Source organism: Cebus imitator, unplaced genomic scaffold (genome assembly GCF_001604975.1).
Source record: "Cebus imitator isolate Cc_AM_T3 unplaced genomic scaffold, Cebus_imitator-1.0 Scaffold142, whole genome shotgun sequence".
In the NCBI taxonomy this organism is placed as follows: Eukaryota; Metazoa; Chordata; class Mammalia; order Primates; family Cebidae; genus Cebus; species Cebus imitator.
In genome coordinates this window covers 750,410-760,407 of record NW_016107457.1, presented here as the reverse complement: position 1 = coordinate 760,407, position 9,998 = coordinate 750,410, and positions in this window count along the sequence as shown.

Genomic DNA, 9,998 nt, shown 5'->3' with positions numbered 1-9,998 from the left:
ATGATTTATATTAACAAAAAACCAGAAACTACCCGAGTGTCCATCAACAATATAATGATATATAAATTGTGGTATATTCACATGATAAAATACTATAAATAAGAATGAAAGAAATATAACTATACACAACAATTTGGATGAATACCACAAACATCATATTGAGCAAAAGAAAACAAATAGAAAAAAAAATACTGTGTGGTTTAATTTACATAAAGTTAAAAACAGCAAAATTAATCTATGCTGTTAGAAGTCAGAATAGAGATTATTCTTGGGGGATAGGAGTGGAGCCTGCTGAGGGGTCTTCTGTCCTTCTAGTAACTTTCCATTTCTTATCTAGGCACTGCTTACCCTGATGTGTTCAGGTTGTGAACAAGTTATGTACTTTTCGCTTTTTATGTTATATTTTAATTAAAAACTTTTTAAAAAGTCATCTCATATGGGCTACAAGATGGATGAACTTTGAAGACATTATCCTGAGTAATATAAACCAGAAACAAAATGATAAATATTGTGTGATTTCACTTATAAGGTTCTTAGAGTAGTCAAATTCATAGAGACAGAAAGTAGAGCAGTGGGTGCCAAGGGATGGGGGGGATGGGATAGTGGATGATTTTGTTTAATGGGTTCAGAGTTTCAATTTATGACTGTGTGTAAGTTCTGGAGGTAGATGGGGATGATAGTTGCATAACAGTGAGATTGTACTTAATGCCACTGAACTGTACCTTTCAAATGGTTAAACTGGTCAATTTTATGTTATGTATATTTCACTGTAATTTAAAAAGTCGTATCATTGCAGACTTTCTTGATCACCTCACATAAATAGTACTTAAAATAATAGATTCTAAATAAATGTCGAATAAACCAATTTAAACCACATTTTCCAGGAGATCTGAGGCAAGTTATGAAACACTTCTGTAAATCTTTTATTATTTATTCATTCATTATAAAAATCTTTATTAAGCATTTATACATAAATTGTGGGGGAATTCAAAAGTGAAATGAGGCCGGGCGCGGTGGCTCACGCCTGTAATCCCAGCACTTTGGGAGGCCGAGGCGGGTGGATCACGAGGTCAAGAGATCGAGACCATCCTGGTCAACATGGTGAAACCCCGTCTCTACTAAAAATACAAAAAATTAGCTGGGCATGGTGGCGCGTGCCTGTAATCCCAGCTACTCAGGAGGCTGAGGCAGGAGAATTGCCTGAACCCAGGAGGCTTGCCTGAACCCAGGAGGCAGAGGTTGCGGTGAGCCAAGATCGCGCCATTGCACTCCAGCCTGGGTAACAAAAGCGAAACTCCGACTCAAAAAAAAAAAAAAAAAAAAAAAACTGAAATGAGACAGCATGTTTTTTCAGAAATGAAACTAGCTCTTGCAAGTAGAAATGGATTCCCAGCCTTTGGTTAGTTCTCGGCTAGAGCTGGGTCAGAACATAGATTTCAACTCAGTGTGACAGATCAAATTGTTTAGTATTAGCTGCTTCCAGAGTTTGTCAAAAAGGATTCTGAGGCCCATCAGGGCTCAGCAGTAAAATAAATATCATTAAAAAAGAGTTAGCTTTGTGAACTTAGACAAGTTGAAAAAAATTAATAATGTTTACATGAGCCCTTAAAAGAGGCATGATGGCATGGGTATTGTGGATTTTGCTATCCATGCTTAGGTTTGTCTCTCACCAATGGTGTTGCAGATGTGAAGCAGAAATCAGATTGAACCTGAACTAATAGATGACTTCCAGGTCTTTTTCAGCCTGAAACTCTTTGAGAATAAAAATGAGTGACAGTGCTTAACAGTCCTCATGGAGCTAAATAATAAGCTTCTTTAGTTTCTTTTCTATAAAATGAGAGGAATTATTATTGCTATTTTATTGCATAGGTTCACAGCCATATTAAGGAGGTGGAATCCCTAAGATAGAGTCTGTAAGTGAACACAGAGTTGGATATCTTTTGAATTTTGATGACGGCAAAAGGAATGAATATCAGGTAATAAAATTATTATTACAACTGACATTTTTGAGAATCTATTGTGTGCTATGTAATACGTTAAGTATCTAAGGTACCTTGTAGCATCGTGCTTTTGATTTTATTTTATTTTATTGATACAGAGTCTTGCTCTGTCACCCAGGCGGGAGTGCAGTGGCACAATCTTGGCTCACTGCAACCTCAACCTCCTAGGTTCAAGCGATTCTCCTGACCCAGCCTCCCAAGTAGCTGGGACTACAGGCACCCACCACCACTCCTGGGCTAATGTTTGTATTTTTAGTAGAGATAGAGTTTCATCATATTGGCCAGGCTGGTCTTGAGCTCCTGAACCTCCCAAAGTGATCCCCCCGCCTCAACCTCCCAAAGTGCTGGAATTACAGGCATGAGCCACCGTGCCTGGCCATAGCATCGTATTTTAACAACAAACTGATACAGTAGGAATTCTTACAGTTTACAGAAAAGAACAATAACTCATAGAAAAGCTTAAAAACTTGCCCTAAGTCACATTGTTAATAAATAATTGATCTGGGATTGAACCCACATCTTTTCACGCATCAAGAAGACACTGCAGGGACTTGGTACTGCTTCTCAGACATTGCAATCTCACAAAAGGGCAAGGTCAGACTTGTTGTTAAAGGCAAATATCCAAAGTACCTGTTCCTTTGTCAGATGTTGATGTTCTTGTCCTCTCTCCCAGCTCCTATCCCACAGGCAATCAGGGCCCTCACACTGTCCACCATCCTTGTCCACACACTCACCCTGACTGAGGCCCTGAGCATTCCCAGATCCCTCACTGCCTTCCCACCCAGAGCTTTGTGCCTAGAGAGCTGCTCTTAAGCCCTTCTCTGAGGTCTTCTGAATACCCCTACTCCATCATCAATCAGAGCAGCTATGCTTTTTTTTTTTTCTACACCTGTTAGGCTTCTGTTAGGTTGAACCATGGGAAACTGCTGATATTCAACCATATTACATGCAAAAATATCAATTTCCTATAATTCAATATAATACATAAACTTCCTTCTAAACAGAAAGTCTGTGGCTAAATAATTTGAAAGTCATTGCCCTAGGCCTTTAATGAGCTTGATGTTTTGCTTGGCCTAGTAAAATTAAACTCTCTTCCTTCTCAGACATAACTCGTTAGAGAATAAATGAGTACAAGCCTTTTCCAGGGCAACTTGTCAAAACATATTTCTTAAAGCTTTCCAGTTTTGACATCCAATAAAGCAGCAAATTTACTTCCAGGGATTTATTATAAGGAAATGATTAAAGAAATAAAAAATATTTAGCCACCAGGATGTTCGCATCTTTGCATTAATAGTGGAAAAATGTAAAACATACCCATCCCCACACATATACAATTAAATGTTCAATATCAAGAGTTTGGTTAACTCATGGTATTTTTATATAACGCAATACTATACATTCATGAAAAATTATATATAACCAATAAAAAAAGAATTCAGTAAACAAAAAATGTAAATTTAATATTGAATGAAATAATCAATAGCTTTCCTATTCACAAATGTATCCAGTTGGAATGTATCATGAAAGAGAAGATCCCATTTAAAAAAACAACAGGCCAGATGCAGTTATTCATACCTGTAATCTCAGCACTTTGGGATCACTTAAGTCCAGAAGCTCAAGACCAGCCTGGCCAACAGAGCAAGACCCTATCTCTATGAAAAAAAAATTAGCCAAGTGTAGCACACACCTGTAGTCCCAGCTGCCTGGAAGTCTGAGGCAGGATTGTTTGAACCTAGGAGATCAAGGCTGCAGTGAGCTATGTTCATGCCACTGCACTCCAGCTTGGGCAACTGAGCAAGATCCTGTCTCAAAACAAAACACCAACAACCAAAAAACTATAACATACCTAGGGAAAAAAGTGGAACAAGAAACATACAAAACCTATATGAGGAAAACTTCAAAACATTTCAGAAAGACACAAAGTTAAACCAGAATTGTTAGAACACATACTATATTCCTGGATAAGAAAATTCATCATCATAAAGATGTTAGTTCTCCCGAAATTAACCTATTGATTTATTTATTTATTGTGATTCCAACAAAAATGCTAACAAGATTTTTCATAAAGAAGACAAGATTATTCTAAAGTCACATGGATATACAAAAATCAACTCAAGATGGATTAAAGACTTAAACATAAGACCCAAACCTATAAAAATATTAGAAGAAAACCCAGGGAAAATTCTTCTAGATATAGGTCTAGGCAAGAACTTATGACTAAGATTTCAAAAGCACAGGCAATAAAAACAAGCAAATGGGACTTAACTAAATGACAACACTTCTGAACAGCAAAAGAAGTAATCAACAGAATGAACAAATAACCTGCAGAATGAGAGAAATATGTGCAAACTAGCCTACAGGCAACTAATATCCAGAATATACAAGGAACTCAAATAACTTGACAGAAAAATAAAACCCAAATGCTATCATTAAAAAGTGGACAAAGGACATAAATAGACATTTTTTCAAAAGAAGACATACAAATGGCCAACAGGTATATGAAAAAATGTTTGACATCACTAATCATCAGAGAAATGCAAATTAAAACCACAAAGAGATATCATCTTACCCCAACCAGAAGCTATTATTAAAAAGATTTTGGGGAGGATGTGGAGAAAAGGGAATGCTTATACACTGTTGAGGGGAATGTAAATTAGTACAACCTCTATAGAAAACAGTAGGGAAGTTTCTCAAATAACTAAAAATAGAACTACCATTTGATCCAGCAATCCCATTACTGAGTATCTGGCTAAAGGAAAAGAAATTAATATATCAAAAAGATACCTGCACTTTTCAACCACTCACAATAGCAAAGATATGGAAGCAACCTAAGTGTCCATCAACAGGTGATTGGATAAAGAAAATGTGCTATATATACATAATGGAGTACTATTCAGCCATAAAAATATGAAATCATGTATTCTGCAAGAATGTGGACAGAACAGGAGGTCATTATAATAAGTAAAATAAGCCAGACACAGAAATATAAATATTGTATATCCTCACTCTAAATGGGTGCCAGAAAAGGTATATGTATGTAGAGAGGGTAATGATAGACAATGGAGACTCAGAAAAGTGAAAGGGTGGAGGGGGTGGATAATTAGAAATCACTTAGTGGGTACAAAGTCATTATTTGGGTGATGGATATCCTAAAAGCCCTGACTTCACCATTACACATGTAATAAAATTGTACTTACATACCATAAATTTATACAATTAAAAAAATAAAGTGATATAGGAAAAAGGACAGGCAAGAACAGCCAAGAGGCAAGAAAGACAAGCACAATGGTGGGGAGGGGAGCATAGCCATATCAGATATGAAATCATATTGTAGTTTCTATAATTAAATTAGCATAATAATAGTGCATGATTGGACAGACAGACCAATAGGACAGAATTTTAAATCTTTAAAATAGGCCCAAACACTTACATACATTTAATATGTATTATAGGTGACATCTCAAATCACTAAGTTTGTGAGGTGAGGGTAGGAAGAATGAACTTTTTAATACATGATATTGGGACAAATGGACAACTATTTGAAGAAAAGATAAAACTGGATCCATACCTCATACCATGTATCAGTATAAACTCCAATTCAGATAACTACATGCCAAAAAAGTAAACCACACAAATACTAGAAGAAAATATAGGTAAATTCTTTTATAACCCAGGAATAGGAAGGCCTTTCAATTCATGACCCAAAATCTGGAAACAATAAAAACTTGATGATTCTCATGCCAGTTAGAATGGCGATCATTAAAAAATCTGGAGACAAAACATGCTGGAGAGGATGCGGAGAAATAGGAACACTTTTACACTGTTGGTGGGAGTGTAAATTAGTTCAACCATTGTGGAAGACAGTGTGGCGATTCCTCAAGGACCTAGAAATAGAAATTCCATTTGACCCAGCAATCCCATTACTGGGTATATATCCAATGGATTAAATTGTTCTACTATAAGGACACATGCACACGAATGTTCATTGCAGCACTGTTTACAATAGCAAAGACCTGGAACCAACCCAAATGCCCATCAATGGTAGACTGGACAGGGAAAATGTGGTACATATACACCATGGAATATTATGCAGCCATCAAAAATGATGAGTTCGTGTCCTTTGTAGGGACATGGATGAACCTGGAAACCATCATTCTCAGCAAACTGACACAAGAGCAGAAAATCAAACACCACATGCTCTCACTCATAGGTGGGTGTTGAACAATGAGAACACATGGACACAGGGAGGGGAGCACTACACACTGGGGTTGGTTGGGGGGAAATGGGGGAGGGACGGGGGGTGGGGAGGTGGGGAGAGATAGCATGGGGAGAAATGCCAGATATAGGTGATGGGGAGGAAGGCAGCAAATCACACTGCCATGCGTGTACCTATGCAACAATCTTGCATGTTCTTCACATGTACCCCAAAACCTAAAATGCAATAAAAAAATAAATAAATAAATAAAAATAAAAAAAACTTGATGATTGATGACATGGTTTGGCTGTGTCTCCACCCAGAGTTGTATCTCCCAGAATTCCCACGTTATGGGAGGGACTCATGGGGAGGTAACTGAATCATTGGGCCTGTCGTTCCTGTGCTATTATCATGATAGTGAATAAGCCTCACAAGATCTGATGGGTTTATCTGGGGTTTCTGCTTTTGCTTCTACCTTATTTTCTCTTGCCACTGCTATGTAAGAAGTGCCTTTTGCCTCCTGCCATGATTCTGAGCCCAATTAAACCTCTTTTTTTGTCTCAGTCTCAGGAATGTCTTTTCAGCAGCAAGAAAACGGACTGATACAGTAAATTCGTACCAGTAGAGTGGGGCCCTACTGAAAAGGTACCAAAAAATGTGGAAGCAATTTTGGAACTCAATAACAGGCAGAGGCTGGAACTGTTTGGAGGGTTCAAAAGAAGACAGGAAAATGTGGGCAAGTTTGGAACACCCTAGAGACTTGTTGAATGGCTTTGACCAAAATTCCGATGATATGAACAATAAGGTCCAGGCTGAAGTGGTCTCAGATGGACATGAGGAACTTATTGGAAACTGGAGCAAAGAGTCAGCAAACTGACTCTTGTTATGTTTTAGCAAAGAGACTGGCAGCATTTTGCCCCTCCCCTAGAGATTTGTGGAACTTTGAACTTGAGAGAGATGATTTTGGGTATCTGGCAGAAGAAATTTCTAAGCAGCAAAGCATTCAAGATGTGACTTGGGTACTGTTAAAGGCATTCAGTTTTAAAAGGGAAACAGAGCATACAAGTTTAGAAAATTTGCAGCCTGCCCATATTACAGAAAAGAAAAGCCCATTTTCTGGAAAGAAATTCAAGCCAGCTGCAGAAATTTGCATAAGTAGCAAGAAGCCTAATGTTAATCCCTAAGACCATGGGGAAAATGTCTCCAGGCCATGTCAGAGACCTTCACAGTAGCCCCTCCCATCACAGGCCCAGAGGCCCAAGAGGAAAAAGTGGTTTTGTGGGCCAGGCCCAGGGTCCCTGTGCTGTGTGCAGCCTAGGGACTTGGTGCCCTGTGTCCCAGCCACTCCAGCAGTGGTTGAAAGGGATCAACATGCAGCTTGGGCTGTGGCTTCAGAGGGTGGAAGCCCCAAGCTTTGGCAGTTTCCACCATGTGGAAAAAAATACATTTGTATCACAACATGGGTGCAGAACTGAGGTTTGGGAACCTCTGCCTAAATTTCAGAGAATTTATAGAAATGCCTGGATGCCCAGGCAAAAGTCTGTTGCAGGGATGGGGCCTTCATGGAGAAACTCTGCTAGGGCAATGGGGAAAGGAAATGTGGGGTCAGAGCCCCCACACAGAGGGCCTACTGGGCTACTGTTCTCCAGACCCCAGAATGGTAGATCTACCAACAGCTTGTACCATGCACCTGGAAAAGCCACAGACACTGAACACCAACCTGTGTAAGCTGCTGGGAAGGAGGTTATACCCTGTAAAGCCACAGGGGCAGAGCTGCCCAAGATCATGGGAACCCATCTCTTGCAAGAGCATGACCTGGAGTCAAAGGAGATCACTTTGGAGTTTTAAAATCTGACTGACCTGCTGGATTTTGGACTTGCATGGGCCCTGTAATGTCTTTGTTTTGGCCAATTTCTCCCATTTGGAATGGCTGTGTTTACTCAATATCTGTACCCCCATTGTATCTTGGAAGTAAGTAGCTTGCTTTTGATTCTACAGGTTCAGAGGAGGAAGGGACTTGTCTTGTCTCAGATGAGACTTTGGACTGTGGACTTTGGAGTTAATGCTGAAATGAGTTAAGACTTTGGGGGACTGTTGAAGGCATGATTGGTTTTGAAATGTGAGGACATGAGATTTGGATGGGCCAGGGGCAGAATGATACGGTTTGGCTGTTTCTCCACCCAAATCTCAACTTGAATTGTATCTCCCAGAAATCCCACACGTTGTGGGAGGGACCTGGGGGGGGGTTATTAAATCATGGGGCCAGTCTTTTCCATGTTATTTTCATGATAGTGAATAAGTCTCACAAGATCTGATGGGTTTATCAGAGGTTTCCAATTTTGCTTCTTCCTCATTTTCTCTTGGCACCATCATGTAAGAAGTATCTTTTACTTCCAGTCATGATTCTGAGGCCTCTCCGCCATGTGGAACTGTAAGTCCAATTAAACCTCTTTTTCATTCCAGTTTTGTATATGTTTTTATCAGCAGTGTGAAAATGGACTAATATACTTGAGAAATTTTTTAACATAAAAATAATTTTTTTTTGAGACAGAGTTTTGCTCTGTCACCCAGACTGGAATGCAGTGGTGCAATAATGGCTCACTCTAGCCTCAGACTCCTGGGCAAGCAATCCTCCCACCTAGGCCTCTTGAGTAGTTTGGACTACAGGTGCATACCACCACACTTGGCTAATTTTTTCCTCCCTCCTTCCCTCCCTCCAACCGTCCCTCCCTCTCTTCCTTTCTTTCTTCCCTTCTTCCTGTTCTCTTTCTCACAATGTTGCCCAGGCTGGTTATGGAACTCCTGGCCTCAGGTGATTCTCCCACCTCAGCCTCTCAAAAGAGGTATAGTTAAAAAAAAAAAAAATACATTTGTATCACAACAATCACCTAAGTAAAGTGAAAGTACAAATGCTTAATCAGCAGAAAAATATTGGCAACTTAAGAGTACAGAGGGCTTACCTAACTAACATATAAGGAGTCCTTAAAAGGAGAGGGGAAAAAAAAGTGTAATAGAAAAATGGGCAAAATACAAGAATAGGCAGTTTATAGAAAAAGACATTAAATGATCCTTAAACATATGAAGACATGGTTAATCTTACTTGTAACAAGAGTAAATAAAATCACAATGCAATTAACATTCCTGACCTATCAGACTAGCAAAAAATCTAAGTTTGAGAATAAAGTGTTAGTGGGTCTGTGGAGAAACAGGTAGTTTTGTACACTACTAGAGAGAGTACAAAATAGTGCTTGGTCCCTATGAAGAGTAATCTAGCAATATCTAAATAATTGTATTTACTCTTCGATCCAGCAACTCCACTGCTAATAAAGTACTTAGATGATATACCTCCACCAACATGAAACAGCATGCATCCAGGGGTTTTCACTGTGGCCTTATTCAGTCACAAAATATTGGAAACAATCCAAATGTGCATCAATGGGGGATTTGGTAAATAAACCACAATAACAACCACACAATGGAATGTAAAGCAGTTTTCGAAAGAATGAGGAAGATATCTATGTACTAATATAAGGTAATCTCCATGATACCTTAAACAAAAAAAAAATCCCTTCCTTTTTCGTAAGTACTTTGTTGACTTTTTAAGAGATCTTTGCCTCCTCTGATATTCCAAGGTATCAGAAACTTTTTGTTTTCCCCTAAAGCTTTATTGTCTTACCATTCACATTTAGATCAACAATCCAGCTGGATTTATTTTTTGAGTATAGTGTGAGGAAGGATTTTTTGAGTATAATGTGAGAAAGGATTAAGAGCAAGATATATTTTTTCCATATGGATATCCACTT